Below are 24260 nucleotides of genomic sequence, written 5' to 3'. Positions count from 1 at the left end.
GAAGTGGGTTCAGCTCTAGACACTGCTGGCATGCCTTTGGTCTGAAAAGCAGGGAAGTTGCATGTTAAAAACAGTAAAAACTGGGAGATTAGAAAAAACTTTCCTTTCTCTTTTTTTGCCATTGGCATTACATTGCAACAGCCAAAACCTCCAAAACTTGCTTGAATGGTTGCTGAAAAATAAAAACCAATTAACAATGAAGAATTGGGGCTTTCTGCATAATATACATCATGGTGATTTATATGATTTATAGATAGCTAGCATTTTATATTTTATGTATAATGTATGTAATATGTACATATATGTGTTATACATAGTATACATATACAGTTTTATACAGTTTCTATATTAAATATATATAGCTTTCCTGTTTTCTCACAGACTTTTCTTTATGGCCCTTAAAACAATGTTTTTGGTTTTTAACCATTTTACTTTGACTCGTGTCGTTTATAAATCCTCACTCTTTTGACCTTTATTTTTTATGGACAAATATGCCTATTTCCTGCTCTAGCCCAGGTTGTTGAGATTATAGAAATTCTAGTTTCTCTTCTCTTTCTTAGTCTTTCAGGTGTCTCGTAATCTTTTCTTAAACAGACGTCTAAGAATTAAATGAGTAGCAGCACTTCAAATCAGTGATTTGTAAATACATATGTGCGTCGGATCTTTTTGAATTTATAAAAATAATTTTAAGGGGAAGATTAAATGTACTTCCAGCCATTTTAGACACACAGAACCCATAAAATTTTGTTTATACCCCTCTCTTGGATGAAGTGCAAGTCTTTGAAGAATAAAAAGCGGAAGTTGTAGGGTGTGGTTGTCTTCAGCTTTCTTTCCCATAAGGTCTAATTTGGTTGCTGGAACTTTGAAGCTGTGCCTTGAAAATCTGATGTTAGTGGTGGTGGCTATGGGAAGATGTTAAGAAAAAAATAACCGTTCCCACCAGGGTGATTTTAGGCAAAGGTGTGAGACATGCAGCCTTTTCCACGCCTGGATGCCAACATCTCGAGCTTTTCCTATTAAAATCTGTTTGTAGGAAAGACTCAGAAACTCTCCTTGAAGTGAAATAACTGTCAGTTTTAGTGCCTTTGTCCTAGGAGATTTGTATTTTGTCAGAAAAGAAAATGTCAGCTCCAGGAATAAAAGTCCTTTTTTTAGGTGGATAAGTCCGACAGTTTGGTCCTAGTCATGACTTTCGGAGGCTCTACTCTGGTTCTCTTGGTTGAATATGAAACAAGCTTTTTTCGCCTGCCAAAACCTCCCAAGAGTGGATGGCTCTATTACAGTTTCAAGGATCTTGGCCCTATCTCCTGGCCTTGAATCCAAGTCTGGCAACTTACAACAGCTCTGTGCACTTAGAGTATGACAGATGGAGCTAGGTGGTCCCCATTCCCACAGCCGAGGGATGTTCTGGGAGGGGCTGAAGATCACTGTATAGGCAGAGCTCTGAATGGTCAAATTAATGCCCCTTGTGAGGACGTTAGGGGATGTAAAGTACTTAATCTCCAAAGAAAGATGAAATTATATTGATGCACCGTACTTAACAAGGCAGGAAAGTTCAAAACCTTTAGGAAATATTTTCAATAGCAGGAGTTTTCTTGTTGCTTGAATTAAGTTGCTACAAGAGGTAAAAAATTGCAATAAGTGCTGTAATTTAGAAAATCAGAGACTTATATGATAATGTTTTGCTGTATTAAGTCTTTACAGGTGTAGCAGCATAACTCTTATAAAATTTAACTGGATTGGAAAGCAGAAGATACTGAATCAATGTTTTTGGTCTTTTCTTCTTCTGTGCCTGCAACCCCCAGATATTCAAATCTTCAGTCTCTCTTAAGATCTCCAACCGTGGTTGGTCCAGCTGCCTTGCAGAGTTTCCAGTTGAATGTGTCCAAATCACTTTTATCACAGCTGCATCTTGGTCTTCTCCCTTTCTCTCATCCTCTATATTCTCTCCCAAACCGAGTCACTGTTGATTCTGTCTTCAAAAAGTACCTGAAATCCACCAACTTCTCCCCACCTCTTTGCCACCCTGCTGGTCTGGTCACTTGGGTGACTGCAGTCACTCTTCTACATTTACTGGGATTCTTTCCCATCCTCTTTCTGAAATGAAAATCTGCTACCCCCCCATCCCCCCAAAAAAACCCAACCCAAAACAAAACCGGGAAACAAATAAACTGGCATCACCCAGCTTTCCCATGATGCCCATGATCTTCAGCTGAAATCAGGATCTCAGAGTCCCACGTGACCTGGTTATTGCCGGCCTGCCCCGGTCCTCCCCATTCCCCTTCTCCCTCTCCGTGGTCCAGCTATGATTGGCTTGGTTTCAGTTCCTCAGAAATAGCATTCACTTCTACTTTCTTCCCCACTTTTTAACATTTTGTCTACTTCTATTTTTTCTTTGGTTCTCCCCTTAAAATACCATTTTGTCAGGTAAAGCCTTAGGTTAGAAAACTTCTTCTTTTATTTATTTCTTTATTTGGCTGCGTCGGGTCTTCATTGCAGCACCCGAGATCTTTAGTTGCGGCATGTGGGATCCAGTTCCCTGACCAGGGATCGAACCCCGGCCCCCTGCATTGGGAGCGCGGAGTCTTAGCCACTGGACCACCAGGGAAGTCCCGAGACCGTCTTCTTGCATCATGTCCATCCCATTGGTAGATTTATCACTCTTGGTATATCTCTAGTACCTAGCATAGGGTCTGGCATATAGTAGGCACTTAGTCGTATTTGTTGAATGAAGGAAAGTAGTGGTGTTTACAAACAGGTTAAGTGCTTCTGAATCTGAAGGGTGGCATGTCTGGTCTGTGTGTGCACAGATGCCACCCCTTTTCTCACCTGTGCTCGAGGCAGACACTGCTCCTCTGTTACGACTCCCTTCCTCTGGGCTGGCTTTCTTAGTTGCTGTCTAGGCAGCTGTTTCTGGTCTGCTGTCCATCTGAATTGGCATGTGTCATGAAACCTCTTTGCCATTTCCAGTCTAGCAGAAAAAGGCATAGCATTCCAGATGTGTAGGTTCTTGTCTTTAGACATTTGCGTAAACTTGTTGTGCCTTAGTTTGCGTGCAGTCTGATGCAAGTAATCAGATGGTAATGTAAGATATGCTTTCATGAAGATAGAGTAAGAAACACTGAAAAATTCGTAAAGCTTATCCAAATAAAAGGTTGTATAGTTACATTCAGTGTGCTTTGTATAACAAATACTCATCTTGTGATCAGACACTTATGTGGAGAATAAAATGTAATTTTTTAATGCATGTAAATATAAGTTTTAATTGCAAGCTTACCATATCTGTATATGAGTCCTTTACAACAGGGACTCTAATTTTCTTTCAGAATTAAGTTATCTCTTAAGTTTTTATTTTGCTAGTGAAAAATACATTTCAAGGAGATAGAATGTAAAACATCACGAAGATGCTAGTTTTTTATTTAGTTTACTGTCATTGCGTGGCAGTGTTTCATAAAGTATCCCCATGGATCCACCTGTATCAGGAGCACCCGGGGTTGGTTAAATTGCACATTCCTGCCTCCACAACTTAACTGGATCAGACTTCCTGAGGCCTGGAAATCTGCATTTTAAATAAGCTCTAAAAGTTTGAACACCACAGCCATATAATACCTAGTATCTAGTGCGGCATTAGTAAATATTGAGTAGGATCTATAAAAGATGTCTCATTCACTGACCTCTTCAGTCTCGCCTGAGCATAACAGTGACATCAGAAAATATACCGCTGCCAATGCTGTCCAGTAAAAGGTGAAGATACTGATGGTGGCTGAGGTTGAAACCAGTCAATGACCTTACTCAACCAGAGCACCAAAGATCAACAAGGGCATTGTTCCCAGAGGCTTAAACACACTGGCCCTCTGGGCACAATGGTCCTTTGATCACAGCTGACGTGGGCAGAAAGGAACCAGGCAAGGCTCTGGTCCCCTCGGTGCCTAGTGAGGGCCAGTCCTGCAGTGAAGGGGCAGTGCTTCTGGTCTAGTTCTTTGGAGCGGCCCAGCAGGGTTAGGCTGGCAGTGGCCTTCACCTTCAGCAAGACTCCCTTATTTCCTGCCCTCCCTGACTGCCCAGGATGCAAGGAGAAAACTTGTCCCGAATCGGAAGGCAGAAACAATAACAGCATTTTAAGGTTGGCATTGCCGAGTGTGTAGGATGTGCTTTACTTGCAGTAGCTCGTGTAATCAGCTTAAAGGAGGGGCAATCCAGGGTGCTGGTGAGAGAGCATTTCACAGCAAACTTTAACCCCGGACTGGACCCCTGAGAGAGGTTACAGCTGTCGCTCTCCAGTTCCTATCTCCAGTTCCTATCCAGTTCTTGCTCTGCACCTTTAGCCTTCCTTGATCTCCTTCGACCCTTTATGGTACTTAGAGCTTACACGATTCCGTATCCAGATTAATAATTGTTTTCTGCCGTTTCCTAAGTGTTCATTCTATCTCACCAAAAAGAAACAGATTCTCAGTGGGTGATGGTGTCCTCCCCACACCCCCGCCCTCCCGGCCCTGGCATTTAGAAACCTGTAAGGACATTCGTGGTTGTCACAATGATGAGGGGTATGTATATTATTAGCATTGAACATCCCGAGGGTGTGGATACTAAACGCCCCTTGGTCCTTGGGACAGTCGCACACAATGAAGGATTGTCCTGTCCAGAATGCTAATGAACCGCCACGAGAAACACTGGAGCTCTTTGGGTTTGCCTGCATCTTGTTCAGTGCTTCCTTGAGAATAGACCCAGCATTTATTATGTGATGAATCTGCATGGCTTAATAGATGCAGTATGAGCTAAATTACTTACTGGGAAAATAAACAAATGGTTGCAGCCATCTTCCTGGCTGGCAGTTGTGCTCTGACAGTGGAGCCATCCCTCTTCCTGGATTCTGCTTTAAAGCTTCGCCCTTCCAGATGGTTCACTGTGGACAAGAGTTATGACCCAGACAGTAATCCTGAACTGCTGCTACTTTTCCACTCAGGAAACACTCTGATGTAACAAAATACCACCGTCCGTTGTCCCACTGACACCTTGGTCTCGTAAAAATAAACAGGGTGATGCTAAGTAAACTGTTACATCATGAGAGGGGGTGGGGCCAGGGAATCCAATATTTTTATCACAGACACCATCCCAGCCAAGTGCCCTTAGCAGTAGGAGGGTTCGAGATTTGGAGGGACGTGTTCTGAGCTCCCAAACCTTCTGGAGTTATTTTGCCTGTGGATCAGAAAGCTACTGTGGGGAGGAAAAAGTTTTGAACTAAGGATCAGACAAGGGTCCTGGAAAATTTGCTGCCTCATATCAGTCATTCAGTTAGAGATATCAGAGAAGTGACAGATGAATAAAAATTTAGGAACACAAAAGAGAGGGTGACATCAGATCTTATTTTAAAGGAGTAAGGGTTAAGCCAGAAAGCTTGTTGACCTAAGGATGTCCAATAGACTATGGGATTTGAATATCTTGGAAACCGGATAATAATTAGACTAACAGTAAAGGCAATAGGAACAGACTGGGGAAATGCAGCTACAGGAGGTTGAGAGAAATGGCAAACTAAAATGAGTCAGAGGGCTGGTTTTTCCCTACAGGGTCTCCTGTGACCGATTGAGAAAGAGTGTGTTCTTCCTTTGACTCAGTGAGCCTACTTCTCAGAGTAATTTCTAAGCAGATGAGTAGAGCTTTGTTCAGAGATTCAGCTCTGAGTATGCTTAGTGAGCATTGTTTGGAACTGAACATTGGAAGCAACCCAGATGGCCCCCCAAAGGGCCTTGGATGAACACGTTATAATTCATCTATATAATGGAATATTCTATAACCATGACAATGATATTGAGGAGAAATATTGACATGGGACAAAATGTATGAAAAATAGGCTGTAATAGAATATATAAGCTTAATGTTTCAATAAAGAAATATGTAAACATAGAGGGAAAAACCAGGAAAGGCATTAATCAAAATGTTCACTTGGAGTATCTTTAAGTGGTTGAATTCCAAGTACCTGGAATTCTTTCTTAGGGCTTAAGTGCTTAAAATGTTTAATTTGAACATGTGTAATTATTTTTGTAATTAAAAAGTTTAATACAGTAAATAAAAACATGATCAAATTATTAAAGGGTGCTTTGTCAACCTGTTATCCAAGTATTTCAATATATAATTATTTTTAAATCCAAACATTACTGGCAGTTCTAAGAAGCTATTAGTCCCTCACATTTTATTCTGGATTTAGTTGATCATTAGCACAGAGGAAATGAGGGTTCTGATTATGAGGAATAAATGTGATTGGGGGTGAATTAAAGAGTGGGAAGAAAGAAGGGATATATCAGTATAGTTAAGAGGAACATAGATAAACTAAGTCTAATACTTTAATAGTGACTACATTTGCCTGGTTTGAAACTCTGCCTGGGAAATTCCCTGCTAAACATCATACACATCATGCATCATACACTCTTAGGGTGACTGGGGAACACCCACTAAGCCTAGGCTTGGCCCCCTCGCCCCAGGAGTAGCTGAATCAGAGATGTGAGAGCCTCAGGTGCTATAAGGTTTCCAGCTAAAGACCTAGCCCACGGTAGGCTTCCAGTTCTCAGAGGTGAGGCCACAGAGCTCTATGAGTGAGTCAGCCCATTAAGAATTTAGGTCTTATTTAAAGGAAATACTTTGCAGCAGCATTTCTTAGAATATACTCTGTGGGACACTATTCTTAGGAGAAGGTTCCATGGGGGAAAACAAAAGGCGGCGAGACAAATAGGTTTGTGAGAGGAGACAGGTCAGCTTGTCCGCAGCCCCTACTTCCCCACTTGCATCTCGCGGTCAGTATACTGAGGCTCCAGGTGTCTTGCCTTAAAGACATCTTTTGGGTTTGGGTTAACCCTGAGTTTACTAAATTTAGTTAGCTATAGATTTTTTTTTTTTTTTTCACATGAGGATTTAAAAAAACTATTTAGGCAAAGATGGATATTCTTATATCCTCTTTTGTTCAGAGGACCTTCATTCTATCTAGAGTTTAGAGCTGAGACCTTTGAGTATACACTGTGGGCGAGGCACTCAGAGAAATACAGAATCTTCTCCACCCATGTGGGGTCTGCTCACTCTTCTGGGAACGCTGTAAAGTGAGGCCTAAGTTCACATAATACTGAGCAGTGTCTGTCTAGGTTGGCGATCTGCATGGTCTAGGATTCTGCTTTCGTTGAAATCTCAAATGACAAAGGTTGGCAAGAAATACGTAATAATGTTAGTGCCTTGTCCCCTCTCTTCTAATTTCCCTTCGGTGAGTATATATTACTCCTCCTCCCAAAGTTTTATTAATAAAACAATGGGCATACAGTATTTCCAACCCAGTTCCTCTTGGAAGGAACAGGGGAGACAGGCCGGTAGTACACTCTGCAGAGGAAGGGTCCCTGGCTGCCACATCTGGCAGCTCTCTGCTCTCCCACGCTGGCGGGAGGAGGTCTGGAGAGCAGAGGGGCTTGTGAGCCAGGGATGACTCCTGCTGATGCCCCTCAGGGCCTGGGGATCCTGAGGCATCAGGAAAGCCAGAGGGGCGGTGAGGCTGGGAGCTGATGCTTGCAGGGACACTGCCACTTCCTCGGGCTGCTGGGACTCTGTTGCGGCGGGGACACATAAGCAACTTTTTTTTTCTTTTTTTAACATAAGCAACTTTTTAAGTCTGGGGAGGTAACTCTGAGTTAAGATTTTGATTTCTTAAACTCCACTGTAGGGCCCCAAACTTGCGAGACCAGCAACATAGAAAGAGAGTATAGAAAAGAGATATTTTCAGTAAAAATTATTTAGGCTTCTGATAAAAAAGACGCTATAGACCCTTTAGCAGGAGAACGCTCATCTTGTGAAGATGTGGCCAGTGATACACGTGGAGAATCCACAGAAGTGCGAGTAATGATAACTCTGGGCAGTGCGTCTTTTTTCTTTGACGTAAGTGAGAGCATTGGTGATGCACCGCAAACAAAAGCAGACTTCTGGGCGGTTGACTGGGGTCCAGCCCCGTCTGAGGCACACCATGGAACCGGGCTCCCTTCCTCCAGCCCTGCAGCCCTCACCTTCACGGTTCAAAGCTCAACTCATGCAGCTCAATAACAAAAAAACAAACAACCTAATCCAAAAATGAGCAGAAGACCTAAATAGACATTTCTCCAAAGAAGATATACAGATTGCCAACAAACACATGAAAGAATGCTCAACATCATTAATCATTAGAGAAATGCAAATCAAAACTACAATGAGATATCATCTCACACCGGTCAGAATGGCCATCATCAAAAAATCTACAAACAATAAATGCTGGAGAGGGTGTGGAGAAAAGGGAACACTCTTGCACTGTTGGTGGGAATGTAAATTGGTGCAGCCACTATGGAGAACAGTATGGAGTTTCCTTAAAAAACTAAAAATAGAACTACCATACGACCCAGCAATCCCACTACTGGGCATATACCCTGAGAAAACCATAATTCAAAAAGAGTCATGTACCAAAATGTTCATTGCAGCTCTATTTACAATAGCCAGGACATGGAAGCAACCTAAGTGTCCATCATCGGATGAATGGATAAAGAAGATGTGGCACATATATACAGTGGAATATTACTCAACCATAAAAAGAAATGAAATGGAGGTATTTGTAGTGAGGTGGATGGAGTTAGAGTCTGTCATACAGAGTGAAGTAAGTCAGAAAGAGAAAAACAAATACAGTATGCTAACACATATATATGGAATCTAAGGAAAAAAAAAAAAAAAGGTCATGAAGAACCTAGCGGCAAGACGGGAATAAAGACACAGACCTACTAGAGAATGGACTTGAGGATATGGGGAGGGGGTGGGGTGAGATGTGACAGGGTAAGAGAGTGTCATGGACATATATACACTACCAAATGTAAAATAGATAGCTAGTGGGAAGCAACCGCATAGCATAAGGAGATCAGCTCGGTGCTTTGTGACCACCGACCACCTAGAGGGGTGGGATGGGGAGGGTGGGAGGGAGGGAGACGCAAGAGAGAAGAGATATGGGAACATATGTATATGTATAACTGATTCACTTTGTTATAAAGCAGAAACTAACACACCATTGTAAAGCAATTATACTCCAATAAAGATGTTAAAAAAAAAAGCTCAATCACATCCTCCTGTGGCTCCTGTGGCTCCTGTAAAAGGAAGTGGGCCAACAATGGGTTTTGACCCAGGGGATTAAAAAGTTAAACTTTTCTGAGTTTAGCAGGAGGAGCAAAGAATTTGTCCTGTTTTTGTCAAATGAGATCCATCTGGAAAATGAATTAGAAGAAAAATATTCTTGAAAAATAAACTTTTAATTAAAACTTTTTTTTTTCCCCCTTCCAAGGTGCCAGTAAAACAAAGTGGAACACATGACCCACAAGGCAATTTTAGATAAGAAACTAAACATTTAGATGCCTCTTCCTTTCTTTAATAATTCTACACTGATTTGGTTCCTGTCACAAATGTGGGTGAATAAGATAAATGATACTGGTATGATCAGCAACCTTTATATTTTCTGTCTGCTGAGAATACTTAAAGCATAGACTCTAATTTTGTAGCTGGAATGAACCTTAGAAAGTCAGTTTTTGCTGAACATCAGAGTGTAGATTAAAGATAACAAGGACACTCATACAAATTCCCAAGAACCTAACTCTTCAGTCACACTCAACACTGGTAAAGGGATGGAAAGGAGCATGAATATCATTCCTGCCAAGCGGTCTTTTTACCGACAGATGGGACAGAACCTCTCCCTCCCCATGAGCCAGGTTTTCACTGCGGTGCTCCAAACAGGCACCTCTTCTTAACAAATGTTTGACCTGTTTCTTTTTTTTTTTTTTTTTTAAAGCACTTTTCTTTTTTATAGCTACTTTATTTATTTATTTATTTATTTTATTTTTGGCTGTGTTGGGTCTTCGGTTCATGCGAGGGCTTTCTCCAGTTGAGGCAAGTGGGGGCCACTCTTCACCGCGGTGCGGGGACCGCTCTTCATCGCGGTGCGCGGACCGCTCTTCATCGCGGTGCGCGGGCCTTTCACTATCGCGGCCCCTCCCGTCGCGGGGCACAGGCTCCAGACGCGCAGGCTCAGTAGTTGTGGCTCACGGGCCCAGCTGCTCCGTGGCATGTGGGATCTTCCCAGACCAGGGCTCGAACCCGTGTCCCCTGCATTAGCAGGCAGATTCTCAACCACTGCGCCACCAGGGAAGCCCCTGACCTGTTTCTTATGAATAGCCAGGGCACAAATAAAAAAGACTGGACATTTTTTAAAATGATATTTGTTGTTTTTAATGGTGAAAATGATTAATTCAGCAATGTCTGCATGCCTCCCATGACCTGGAAACTGTTCTAGTTGCTGTGGTTATAAAGGTAAATAAGAAAGGCATGAAAACATTATTCTGTCAACTTACTTGGTATATTTAGCCTATTCCTTTCCTGTGTATACATATTTTTATATTATACTTAGAAGGATATTTTTGTATACTGCTTTCCTCATTTAATATTGTATCTTAAGCACTTCTGCATGCATATAATTTTTAATGGCTGCATACTTTTCTGTTATGTGGATATTTCACAATTTCTTAAACCGTTTCCCTGTTGTTGATCAATTAGGTAATTTTGAATTTTAGTAGTGAAAACATGATAAACATTGATGTATAAAATTTTATCCTCATTTCTAATTATTTCCTTAAGATAGGTTCAAACTGGAACCTTTTCAAATGGTATGAACACTTTTAAGGGTCTTGATACATGATGCCAAATGCTTTCTTGTATGGGGGAAAGTAGTCATTTCACTTTATCCTCATTTCCTCATTAGCATAGTTTTTTTTTTGTTTTGTTTTTTGTTTTTTTTTAGTGCTGATGTATTAGAAAAAATTTTGGATTGGTTTTTCCTGGAAGGTCTTGTTTTGGGGACCAACTTCTCTGTGACACCTTCCTGCCCAATGTGTTTTCAGTCTTCTTATTTAGGACTTTTAAACGTGATAGAAGGAAAGGGTGTTTATTTCTGTATTGTCAGTGCCTCCCTGAGTACCTTCTCTGAGGTACACTTTAATATTTTACTCATAGTAAAAATATAAGAAACCACATGACAATACTGCTGCATGTATTATATAAGCCATTGTTAAAAAAAGATGATCCTGGGGGGGGTGGGGGGTAGGGGAGGGTTGGATTGGGAGTTTGGGACTAGCAGATGTAAACTATTGTATATAGAATGGATAAACAACAAGGTCCTATTCTATAACACAGGGGACTATATTCAATATCGTATAATAAATCATAATGGAAAAGGAAAAAAAAAAAAAAGATGATTCTGTTTCTCAGTACCTAGGGGGAAAGGCCTTTTTCTATTCTTCCTTTAATCAGAATTATGTGGCCTGCCTCATTTCCCTTTTTGCTCTGCCTATTAGAAATGTAGAAATTTTACTGTTCAAGTACACCAACAGCATTATCTTGTGGTTGGAAAATCAACTTTTTTCATCTCATGACTTTATATTTGTGACTTCCAAGTGCATATGTGTCTTTTATCGAACGTTGCCTCAAATCTTTCCTGCAGATGGGTTAATAAAATGAACTGCTAGTGATGGTGTGATGATTTTAGATAAACAATTCATTTGGCTTGTGTCTTTAAGATTTTTGGATAGAAAATTACATACAGTTTTAATTGGCTATAAGAAGGCCAGGGATTTTGGAGGAAACTTTAGGGCCAGAAAATCCTGCTACAGCTTATTTAAACACTTAAGCTGTGTATGTATTTAGCAACCAGTATTATGGTGTGGCTGATCATTAATTGAGAAACTTCTTATTTAACTAGCGTACATTAAAGTAACGTGCAGTTTTTCATGGGGTTGTGATGATGTTCGAGGAGCATGATGACTGTTTAAAGTACTTAGTACATAGATGGATTGTGCTGCCTTATTGGTTTAAAGAAAATAATGAGGATTGGACAAGGAAATTGCAAAGGACTTTGGGAAAAGAAAGATCCTTCCTCACATGTGGGATTGAAACGCAGAACAGGCTTAGTCTTGCCCTCCTCTGCACCCTTCCGCACTCAACTCGCTTTGCCAAAAGCTCTAATTGTATGGTATTGTAATTATTTGTTTACAGTCTGTGTCTCTATTAAACTCTAGTTGGCCCATTCTTGTTCTTCTTTATGTCGGCTATATCTAGCACAATGCTAGCAGTAAATTTTTCACATACATGATTCATATTTCTGAAATAGCAGATTAGAAGGCATATCTTAGGCCAGTAAGTATTTCAAAATATTGGCAAGCATTTTGAATAGTTAAGAGGGGCTGGGAGGCATTTTTTTGCCCCCAAAGTTTAATACGTGTTCCTTCCAAAAAAAAAAAAAATCAGAAAATCTGAACTCCTAAAATCCTACATTTCTTAAAATTATTCAATTGCAAGCAGCATTTTGGTGCTGAGTCCTGCTTGAATGGTCTAAGTGATCCTTCCTTGGGCAGCCCTTCTCACCTTTTCTCCCCTACATTTTTTTTTTTTTTTGGCTGCGGCTTGGTTTGTGGGATCTTTGTTCCCCGACCAGAGATTGAACCTGGGCCCTTGGCAGTGAAAGCGTGGAGTCCTAACCCCTGGACTGCCAGGGAATTCCTTCCCCTGCATTTTTGTATTGTTCTGGGCGTGAACATCACCCATATTTATTGAAGGCCTGTGGTATACCCATCCGTGTATCGTGCTGAGGATACAGTGGTGATCAAAATGTGGTCTCTGCTGTCAAGGATGGAGTTCATATTCTGGAAGTATTAGAAGCAGACTCAAGTCTTAGAATTTATACAGTGAACTTTCTTGTTGCTTTCTTTTTTTTCTTGTGGGCGAGTTGACACATAGAAAACCACAAATAAGGAAGTTTGGGAGTCACTGATTTGACTATGTGTGATAAGGATCCTCTGCTATAAACAAAATGAGAAAAGGATATTTCAATATACTTTTTCCTTCTTTAGTCTCACCCAGACACGTACTTTGTGCTGTGCTGTCGATGTTCATGTTCAGTGTCCCAGCTCTAGAACCCAATTTGTTCTTGTGGAAAGTTAGTCACTTTTGGAGAGCCATAGCAGTTTGTAAATCACGCCTCTGATAATGTTCCCAAGGCCATTATGACTAAATTGGGTGATAGAATGAGATCTGTAGTAGTATGTCACTTTGACGGGTGACATAGCCTAACCTTTCAGTGATTTGGGCTTCTTTAAAGCACAGAACACACCATGGGGATGAGAGTTGGATTACATGGAATGTTGCCCAGTGAAATTCCGGCGGGTGCCAAAGAAACGCTCTGTGGAGTGACTGCCTGATCCCGAGATTACGTTCCTGCTTGCCTCACGGGTGAGTCTTCTAATTTTGACCAACAGTCTCCGCTGCCTATTGTGGAGCCCAATCACCTAGCCTCTGGGAGGCTCAGAATCCTCACCTATAAAATCCGGATCATTTGACGAGCCCCTGAGTGGTTCTGAAGACTCAGTAACATCTGTGAAGTGACTGTTACGCGACCAAGAACAGAGTCGGCCCTTAGTATACAGCAGCCTCTCTTATCTCTTAAAATGGAAGGTTTTTTTATTCCCTAGCATTTAGAAACACAGGCTTATAATATCTTTAAGTTACAATAGTTCATATTTATTCATAATGAATCCACAGTATATTTCAGATACTACAGATTGCATTCTTCTTGGTCTATTAACTTGGTATTATCTACTTGGGGTTTTTCCATATGGCTTAGGACTGAGTCTTGAAGCAAACCAGCAATTAATTAGTTAATTAATTAATATTATTTTACATATATAGTCCGTAGTGCCAAGTACTAGAATGAAGTTCTTTGTATAAATTATCTCATTTACTCCTTAGTGAAGACACTGAAGCACAGAGAAAGATCAAGTAGTTTGTTCAAGGCTGTATTGGAGGACTTGGGATTGAAACCCAGGCATGTCTGCCTTCTAAGCCCAGATTCCGAGCACTCCTCTTTCCCTTTAGCGTGTGTTAAATCACTGAGACGAGGGCCCTTCAGAGTGGCAGACACCAGTGCTTTATGGATGGCTTTCGGTCTGGGTTGGTGTCATGTGCTTGAACACATCATTCTGTAGTTAAAGGACTCGTACTCTGTGTTAGGTGTAAAGATAGCACAGCTCACTCATGAGCACTGCACTTTATTTATGTTCCTACTGGGCCCTTACCATAGTCTGTCCTTGCTCTAGTTCTTAGTGGTCAAGTCTCAGAGGAGGCAATATAATCGAGTGGTTAAGAGCCCAAGACTCTGAAATTGGACAGCCTGGAATTGAATCCCAGCTCTGTCAATTACAAGCTGTGAAAGCTGGAGCAAGTTACTTATCTCTGTGCCTTAGTTTCTCATCCATAAATTGGGGATAATAAATAGTATTTACTTTAAAGGGTTGTTGTGAGGATTAAAAGAGTATACACACACACACACACATACACACGGCACTTAGGGTGCTTAGAACAGTTCCTGGCACGTAGTAAGTATTCTGCAGTGTTTGTGGTTAATAATAAGATGACGGTGTTCTTTGAGCATAGCTATGGGCCATGTCATTTTTGTCTTCATATTCTGCACAGGCCCTGCCCCAGTGCTCTACACATGGTGGGCTCACCGTGAAACTCTATTGAAGGAGTGGATGGATATGGATGGGTGGAATGGTTGAAGGCATGACCAGTTCTTTTTCATCTTGAAGTTGTATTTGCCTCATTGATGTAAACTCTCTATCTTGACTTTAATAGGATCAGAGACTGAATAACTAGAAGAGGTTGACCCAGGCAAGGTTAAAATTATATGTCAATCATAATAGCTAACATTTATTAAGTGCTTACTATGGGGTAGGCACAGGCTAAATATTTTATGGCTAACTTACTGAGTCTTTGCAAGAGCCTCATGAAGCAGGTATTATCCCATTTTACAAATAGTAAGTTTCATGTATATTCGTCTTATCCCTGTAGTTAAGAGGTTGGACTTTGAATCAGGCAAGACTGTGTGAAGCCCACAGCACAAGCAGAGCTGAGCTTCTGTCTCAGGTCTCCCTGAGCGACCTTTAGCCTATAGTAAAGCACTCAGTAGACAGTTGTGTTACGTGTTATTATTGCAACTTCTCTGAGGCAGAATCATAATGCCAATACTACTTGAATACAAATATGAGAGCTCCAAACATTGGTAATTATCATGGCAAGCATGTCATGGATATACAAACTACATATTCCTTTGTTAAAAATTCTGGCTTTGGGAAAGTCTTCACATTGAAGCTAAACTTTTCATACTGCAGGTTAAAACTATTTTCTCTATGCTGTCTTTCGTGGGAATGGAAAAATGCTGTCCATGGCTCTCAGCAGGGTAGTGCTTAAAATGATGTTAAATGGTGGAGTCTTCCTTGTTTTCTCTTTCCTAGGTTAGACTTTCCCTGTGGGCTTCATACTTCTCATCTCTGTGGGTTTCATCTACTTTTGGTCCTTTTCTGTTTTGTTTTGTTTTCAGTTTTCTCTGGAAGTGTAGAGCCCAGCATTGGTCACTCTGACCCTGGCTGATATTAATTATGACCTGAAGTTGTACATCCTCCTCCACAGTCAGGGTCTGCGATGTGAAGACGCCTCCCCTGTGTGAGGCGATGCCTGGTACTGAAACACTCATCCTCTCTGCTTTACGCTGTGCCATTTGGGAGGCAGCTGGTCATGGGAGTCCTGTTCATGCCTCCTTCGTTAGGTCCCCAACTCCACAACCTGGGGCCAGGAATGAACATACTGGACCAGTGACATGCAGGGCCCAGATGGGCTACAACAGGATTTTGCCCGTTCCCCAGTCCTCACTTACTCAACTTGTGTGCGAGCTAACATGGAGCATCGATCCTACTGGTTGTGCAGTATACGAGCTTCTTGAGAATAGAATTGATTTAATTATACAAATATTCCAGATTCTTCCCTCTGAGAAGTCCTTTTAATCTTTGATCTAATACATTTTTGTGTTTGTTTCTTTTTTTTTTTTTTTTTGGCTGCACCCCACAGCATGCAGGATCTTAGTTGCCTGACCAGGGATCAAATCCTTGCTCCTGCAGTGGAAGCACAGAGTCCTAACCACTGGACCACCAGGGAATTCCAATTTTTGTTTGTTTCTAGTAAGAACATCCTATTCCATTTCCCCCACTACTTTTAAATAGTTTTTGCTTGAGCCATGTGTATATTCCTGGATTCTTCAAATTGCTGGTCCCCTGTCTTGATGAAATATTTTGTTCTTTTATGAGTGTCACAGTTGATGTTAGTTTATGAGTGTCTTTATGGCATCCTCTTCTAAAGAATTCTGATGAGTTTCTCACATCTCACTCTTACCCTTTTAGTGCTGTCACAGGGTCATCATCTGTTGCCATTCTGGGCCTTTCCCTGGAAACACCAGTTATACTGTCAGTTTTTCAGTTAGATATGTTAAGTACTGTTTATAGAAAGCCTTTAAGCTCTTTGGCTCCACCCCTCACTGGCTGTGTGGCATGCGGGAGGCTGTTGACCCTCTCTGTCCCCTTGCCCATCTGCAGGGTAGACTGTTAACAGCTCCTACCATACAGAGTTGGTGTGAGCACTCCATGAGATAGTGTGTGCTAAGTGCCCCTAGTGCTTAGCACATGTAAGCGCTCAGTAAACATTGTTATCATTGTAAAGGTTAACACAGGTGCAGTGAGGATACTAAGGTTGGCACTAACCCAGCTTTGAATGGTGATCATGACATATTTCCCATAGGTTGTCAAGCCTCAGTGATTTAGTCAAGAGAAGAAAGGGAGGAAGGGATCTTTCATGAAGGGGAAACGGCTCCAGGATTTTCATTCACGCGACGTAGCATGTTGGGGAGGTGAAGGGGAAAGCTGAGCAGGAAGCAGATCGCAGAGGTCTTGCTTTGTGAGGCCCAGGGGCTCTGACTATATTCCTGGGAAAGGGGAACCACCGGAGAATTCATACTTGATTGGAGTGCTGGACACATGCTGACTTGAGGAAACAGAGTTCAACAGGGTCCACACGGAGACGCGGAGACCTGAGAAGACTGATGTAAGAGTCCCTCGCGGACGGTGAGTGCCTGCACGGTGAGGCAGGCAAATGGACAGATAAACACTGCGTTTACATCAGACGCTCGCCTTTAAGTTCTCGGGGGCCTGAAGTAAAACCGAAGAGAGGTATAACTTCCATGCACCGATTCCTTTAAAGAAAATGAATTAGATGGGCTGCAGTGTGCATGTCCAATATGGAGAAAATCTGCTCAAGAAGTAGAAAGGGGTCGTCCCCCGTTCTGCCTGGTGCGCTGTGTGGAAAGCTGCGTGTGTGCCCGTGCCCGTGGCTCAGATCCGCTGGCTTGTGCGGGGAAAGGCCTGATCTCCATTTTCCTGTGATGGCAAACTCCTCTTTTCTCACAGCATGTGAGAAGAAAATACTATTCTTGTTTGCCAGTTTCCTTTTGATTAACTTTGTATCTGGGGTTGCAGATTTTCTTTTGGACTATTTTTTTTCTGATTATTTTCTCACCAGTGGTTAGAAGTGGAAATGGAAATATGCCAGAAAATGATTTATATGAAAAGGAGTCTTCTCCTCACCCCTAAGTACATGCACGTAAACAAGAAAAATAAAGAATAGCAACTAACTTTGGATTCTTTGGCTAGACTATAGTGTTTTATTTTGCCATTTGGAGGAAGAGTTATGGAAATAAAGGGAAATATATGTCAGAGTGATAGCCAGCTGGCTATCTGAAGTGAGTATCAGCTTTCCGGAAGGAATAGAGACACTTTCTTGTCATTTTATTTAGAATTGCCTGACTGCTAGAGAGCATTTTTCTTGCCACAGTGCTGCAATAAAAGTAAACACATAACGTTTCTAAGGAACAGATTGTTAGAGAGTTTCTTTGAAATGTTTAAATAAAGAGCGTTTGTTACATGCTCCAAGTGTTTGATTCTTAACTCTTCCCAATAGAACAGCTCTGTGTCCCACAAGCATCACTTAGTGTTGAAGGCACCAAGAGAAATAGAGGTAACTGGTGCTGGACTTGCCCTCCTTCAGTAAACTAGAAGACTGGACAGTACACAAGCCAGTTACTGTCAGTCACAGGAAAACAGGCAGCCAGGATGTTGATCCTTGAGAGAAGACAGTCACATGAGGTGAGACCCACTTTTGCCCTAGTTTTCTGCTGGAGCGTATTCCCTGTTCCCTGCATTCCCTTCCCGGGGTACCAGGACGGGGTGCCTGTTACAGCATGGTGGGTCTCCAGAGTTCAGGGCTGCTGAAGAGGCTGGAATTTGTATGGCAGGCTTACTGGGGAGGAGGGAACTATGAGCGGGGAACCCAGAAGCTGAGATGTGTATCCATACAGGGTGAGACCTAGCAGAGAGCAGCTGTGCCCAGGAGGGGAAGAGAATGGCCATAGCAAGGTTCATGCAGTATGGAGAGAAATGGAGAGCTGTGGGCTAGCCAGGGTGGAGAGACCTTGCTGAGCACCTTAACCATTCCGAGACACCGGAAAGACCGTGCCTTATGATTAAGGGTCATGCATTAGGACCAAGGACATATCTCAAATAGACCTGTCTTAACCAATTATAAAACCAAGCCTGACGGAATTGAGAGGATGTGCCAGTAATTTAGTTGCCATCAGAACCAAACTGAACACCTTTCAATTGTCCACCTTATAACAGAAAAACATGCAAAGAAGCAGGAAAATGTGACTCATTCAAAATGAAAAGTAATCAGTGGAAATAGACAATGCCTTTCAAACAGTGTTATACTAGATCTTGGTCTCTATAACACCATTCTCCACTGAAAGGACCCAGGGCGTTTAGAGAAATGTCTGCATCTAGGGCAGAGACAGAGTAAGTAAAAGATGAGCCTAGAACTTTTTTTTTAATGTCAGAAAGTAAGGAAATAAAAGTAGAAGAATAAAAAAAATGATGGGGGCATGTCACAAAGTCAAACGAGCCAGCTTAAAGGGTCGCCCACTGGCTAAATCTGAGACAGTTTGAGCACCAAAATTATTAAGTACAGTGATAAATTATAAATTGTTGAAAAAGTAGGACTTCATATATCCTTACTGATCATAAATGGACAAATAGATGAACAAATAGTGTAGACTGCTGAGTCCTGGATGGTAATGTGGAGGGAATACTGGAGTCGGAACAATTAGCATGTTGTAGCCATGGTAGTAAAGTTCAGATCAGGCAAGGGTCACCAGTGGATGCTAAATCCAGGGGGAAATTTTGATGAGGGACAAGATATTTGCATGGTCTTAAAGTGTCTCCCCACAGATTACTTATTAGATGTAAGGGAAAAAATAATAATTTTTCTTGGGAGAAATTGGACAGCACCTTGGCTGGGTGATCAAAATTTATATCGCCAGAGAGGGGCACATAGACTTCACATGCCTTCAGCTATGACACCAGGAGAAGAAAACTCTGTAGTTTTCTGGCTGATAATGCATAGGCTGAATTGAATCATGAGGAAATGTCAGACAAGTCAAAATGGTAATATTTTATTAATATAAAAAAAGGGGAGGACTGTATTCTTCTAAAGTGTCAGTGTCATAAAAGATAAAAAAGAGCTGTGTGTCTCAGATTAATGGCAGCTAAATATAATACCTTACCCTGGACTGGATCCTGAATTGGAGGAAAAAGAAATGCTATAAGATGCATTATTGGGTTAATTGAATATGGCAATCAATTATTGTATCGATATTAAATTTACTAAGATCAATAACAACATTATGGTTTTGTAAGAATATCCCTATTCTTAAGAAATAAATTCTGAAGTTTTTAGAGCCATGATGTATGGAACTTATCTCCACGTGGCTGAGAAACAAAAAAATGTTGAGTGAGGGACTTCCCTGGCGGTCCAGTGGTTAAGACTCCGACCTTCCACGGCAGGGGGCACGGGTTCGATCCCTGGTCAGGGACCTAGGATAACGCATGCCGCGCGGCCAAAAAAAAAAAAGCTTAAAAAACAAATGTTGACTGAATGTGTGTGTCTGTAGAGAGAGAGTGAGTGATTAAGTATGTACGTTAAATGTTAATAGCAGGTGAACATAGGTAAAGAGTACATGGCAGTCTTTGTACTATTATTATTCTACAACTTTTCTCTAAACTTGAATTTATTTCCAAAAAGAGAGAGAGAGAGAGAAATAAAGCCCAGCACCTATAACTATGACTTAAAGAGAAAAGGAGGGTATGTGGAAAAGATACATGTGTTTCTTAACTATCTTGGTATGGATTTTCTGCCCTTTGTGTTGTCTCTGGTAAATAAACGTTTAATCCTATGGCAGTGTCTTTGTCATTCAGCAGGCAAAGCCGTTTCTATATCTGTTGGTTAAGACACTATATCTAGTAGAAGAAGAAATAATAATACTGCTTTTCAAATTGAAAGCATTATATCATTTGGTGCCATGGGAGAGTTTGGAATAAGGAGTCATAGAAGTGGTTCAAATTCCTCCTCTGATGCTTGCTGGCTGAATGATCATGGGAAAGTTCCCTGATCTTTGGGAAATTTGGCTGCTGCATTTTAAGACAATACTTGCCTATTCTCGATATCTTACAGCTCAAATGAGAAAATGCATGTGAAATCTCTGTAAATAATGATGATTTCTTCTACAAACATTAAGTTACTATTAATAGTTTTAGTTAAAGAAGAAAATTGGCTTAGACCAAGGTAGAGACTTTCCTTAATTCAGGTGGCTTTTTTTCCTTTTAAATGTCAAGATTGATTATACAAGAGAGTTTCTTTCCGCTTGGACCCTCGGTTCCTTCTGGTTGCCTCCTTTCTAATTTCCTGCCTTTATTATTCCAGGCAAAGCTGCAGTGACCGAAGGAGTTGTGGATTTTCTGAGTTTCAAGAACAGTGAAGTAGGAGATAGCAGAGAGTGTATGAAAGAACATGTAAGTCAAACTCAGTGTTTCATCCATTCTCAAACGTCTTATGGATCTGAAGTTCCTCAGGATCTCTCCTGCTTTGTTCTGAGATTGTGTGTGAGGCTCTGAAGGATGGAGGGATCTTTGAGGTCTTCAACTTGCCCCAGGTCAAAATCAGGCAAGGAAAGGCCAATGTGGTTTGGGGAAGGAAGGAGAAAGGATTGAAGAGGCCAGCTTCCTCATTGGAAGAGGAAGGCAACATAGGCCAGGGTGGGAGAAATGCATAAAACAAAGGGCACAGGAAACAGTCTGCCGGAGTCACTGGAAATGACAGAAGAAGGCCCTGCCAGATCTGAAGTTATGTAAACCAGGGAGGAAGGCTCCAGGGAGGCCTGGGGGAGTCATTTCCTTTACTCTGGAATTGCTTTTGATTGACATTCCTTATCTGGGAAGATTACAATTACTAGGTCTTCCCCTTCTCTGGAGTTGAAGAGTCTAGGCCAGTGCTTCTCAGAGAATCGATCTGAGATGAGATTAAGAGCTTGTCCTAGAACATAAACCTGGAAACTTCTTCATTGAGAAAGTCTTGCTACCAAAAGTAAAATTCAGCTGAATTAAACAGTGTTCTTAATGTTGATAGTTGAATTCCATTCTGGAACATAATTACTATGTCCATGTATATATCCAAACAATATATTGCCTAGTTCTGCTTGTTTTTAGGCTTGATAAGAATGGTATATTGCATGTAATATTCTGCAGCTGTCATTTTTTTCACTCAGTTGAATTAAGATTCACTTGTTACATTAATGGTACTAAATTAATTTTTATTGTTAAATAAAATTCTATTCCGAAAATCTATCATAGTTTATCTGTTGCTCCATTTCCTTCCAACATGTGGTATTTTGTTGCCATTCTAGTGAGTATAAAATAGTATATCATGTGGTCTTAATTTGCATTTTCCTAATTAATGGTAGATTGAGTGTCTTTTTTTTTAAGTGTCCTTTGGAGAACAGAGTTTATGACTTTAATGTAGAGAAACTTTTCAGTCTTTTCTTGCATGGCTAGTGCAGTTTTGTTTGTTTCTGTTTTTTTTTGTTTTTGGTTTTTGTTTTTGAAATATAGTCTAACAGTCTCTCTTTTAACTATGTTGCAATTCATTGCTAACCTTCATTCTTTTTGATTGAAGTTTTTGTTGATTTGTGTTCTCATGCAGTATTTTTTCTCCGCTCGTTTGGAAATTATGCATTTTGTTTCTATTCTTCTAATGATTACCCTGAAAGTACACTGTGTACACTTAATAGTTTTAAAGTCAATCAGCAGTTAAGGTCCTCTTATCCCCTTCCAGAATAATACAAAACTCATAGGACACCTAATGAAGACTGTGTTCTTCTGTACTTACGTGTTCTTTTCAGTCAGTTCTGTTATATGTTTCACCATACAAATTAGACAGTTGTTATTAGAGATAGTATTTGTTTCACTTTATCTCTGTGTTTACTATATCTTGCTTCTCTTCCCTTCTTCTATCCTTTGCCTTTTCTCTGGTGAGATTTGCCTTGTTTAGAATTTTCTTTCCTTAAAATCTTTTGGTGGTAACTTCTCTCAGTTTTGATTTATGTTAGAATGTCTTTATTTCACTCTCAGAGTTCTTAGCTGACAGTTATTTTTCTCCCAGCATTGTGAGTATATAATATACCATTCCACTGTCTTATGGCTTTCAGTTTTGCTGTTAAATCTGTTAATCTTTCATTTGCCATTCTTTAGTAGATGATTTGGCTTATTTATTTGTTGTTGGATTACTGCAGTTTCACTACAACATGTCCATGTACAGCTTCCTGTTTATATTTGTTGTGATTTATGTATCTGTGAGTTCATATCATTCATCAGCTCTGAAAATTTCTCAGCTATTAATGCTTTGAATACTGTCTCTCCTACATTTTCTCTATTGTCTCCTTCTGGTTTTGATTAAATAGATGTTAGGACTTCTCTTTATTCTTCATGTCTTTTAATTCATATTGGATATCTTCTTCCTTGTCTTTCTCTGTTTCATTTGGGTAATTTCTTAAAATTTAGCTTTCAGTCCAGTAATTCTCTCTTCAGCTATGTTGAATCTTTTATTTAACCCATCCACTGAGTTTTTTAATTTCAGTGATTATATTTCTTCATTTCTAAAGGTTCTTCTTCTGCTGCAAATCTGTGTGAATATTTTTTTGATGGTGTCTTTTTGCTTACTCATTTTCTTTTTACTCCATCTTTCATCTCTTTAAACAGCACCAAACTGAGCTATTTCATATTCTGTATTAGATAATGCCAGTATCTGAAATCTTTGGTGATCTAAATCTGTTTCTGTGGCTTGTTTCCTAGTGTGCATGGTGAATTTTAATTATGTATTTATTTGATAATTATATCTTATTTGATATAAAATTTTTTGGCTTTTTTGATAATTATATCTTGGAATCTTGAGATCTTACTTCTTGAAATGTGTGTTTGTACTAGGAGCCAGGAGGATGCTACAGGACCAGGACCAGTTTTGTTCCCTTTGGAATTCCTGGTTTCAGGTTGGGCTTTCCCCACCTGGCTGAAAGCTAAAGGTCTAGATGCCCCGTTCATTTCATTGCTGGTATTTGTAGTTGTCTCCAGGGTGACTGCTGCTCTCTTCTTTGCTCAGGTTTCAGTGCACTGTTCTTACCATAACCTCTTGGGATTTGTTTCTCTACCTGGAGCTAACCAATGTGTTAGAAAGTATTTTTAACAATAATTTATCCAGAATCATATTATAGTACAGCAGAAGGGCCCTGCGAATATCTAGTCCACCATAATTCCCAAATTAGTAGTGCCCAAGTGACATTTTATAATCAGTTTTCTGTATGTGCCCTTTATCAATTTTCTTAAATCCTTTCAACTTTACATGGTAAATTACTTTATTTCACCAAGGGACTGGAAAATAATGAAATACTGACCTCTTTGAAAGCTAGGTAAACCACATCTGTATTCATATCATATACTGTATCCTTCCACTTTTGCCTGGGTTCTTTTTCTAGTTGATCCATTGAATATTTACTTCTTGGAAGTTGGAATCACTACTTTTAGAATAACTCATAAGAACAAAGTTCTAGTCTATCTTCTGTTTAAGTGTCCTTTTTCTTTCTATCCGGTATCTTAGATAATGTGGATCTCTGCCTGCAGATGGAGAGTAGAGAAAATAGATGTTTGCTGTTGTGAATAAGAGGCATCATCTCTGTAAACTCCATGACCTCACTTACATTCTATATCCCCTTAATGGACATAGAAAGCAGCTTGAAGTTTTTGGTCTATAAAATGTTAAGTTGCCTTGTGCTTTGGCACATGAAAAAAAAAATTTATTTCAAAATAGATGTCAACTGAGAATGCTGATTTAATAGTTTTTTAGTCATTCTGCAGCAGAAACATCAC

The 24260-nt window shown here is 40.5% G+C and overlaps 1 protein-coding gene across 13 annotated transcripts in view; it reads left to right on the top strand.

Moving 5' to 3' along the window:
* Window positions 1-24260, top strand: part of SGMS1 (sphingomyelin synthase 1) — a 294748-nt gene that overhangs the window by 71767 nt on the left and 198721 nt on the right. For 9 of the 13 annotated variants that reach the window (XM_082339541.1, XM_082339546.1, XM_082339547.1 and 6 more), the window contains one exon: window positions 20770-20858. The exons of 2 other annotated variants lie outside the window; for them this stretch is intronic. The gene's annotated coding sequence lies outside the window, so the exon portion shown is untranslated. Of the gene's footprint in view, window positions 1-13177; window positions 13309-20769; window positions 20859-24260 lie in introns of all 13 variants that reach the window. 2 more of the 13 variants (XM_082339548.1, XM_082339552.1) reach the window with 2 other exon arrangements.

This window comes from Balaenoptera borealis, assembly GCF_965194805.1.
Source record: "Balaenoptera borealis genome assembly, chromosome: 10".
In the NCBI taxonomy this organism is placed as follows: domain Eukaryota; kingdom Metazoa; phylum Chordata; class Mammalia; order Artiodactyla; family Balaenopteridae; genus Balaenoptera; species Balaenoptera borealis.
Note: the sequence above shows the minus strand (reverse complement) of the source record. Positions and strands in the feature narration are given on the sequence as shown.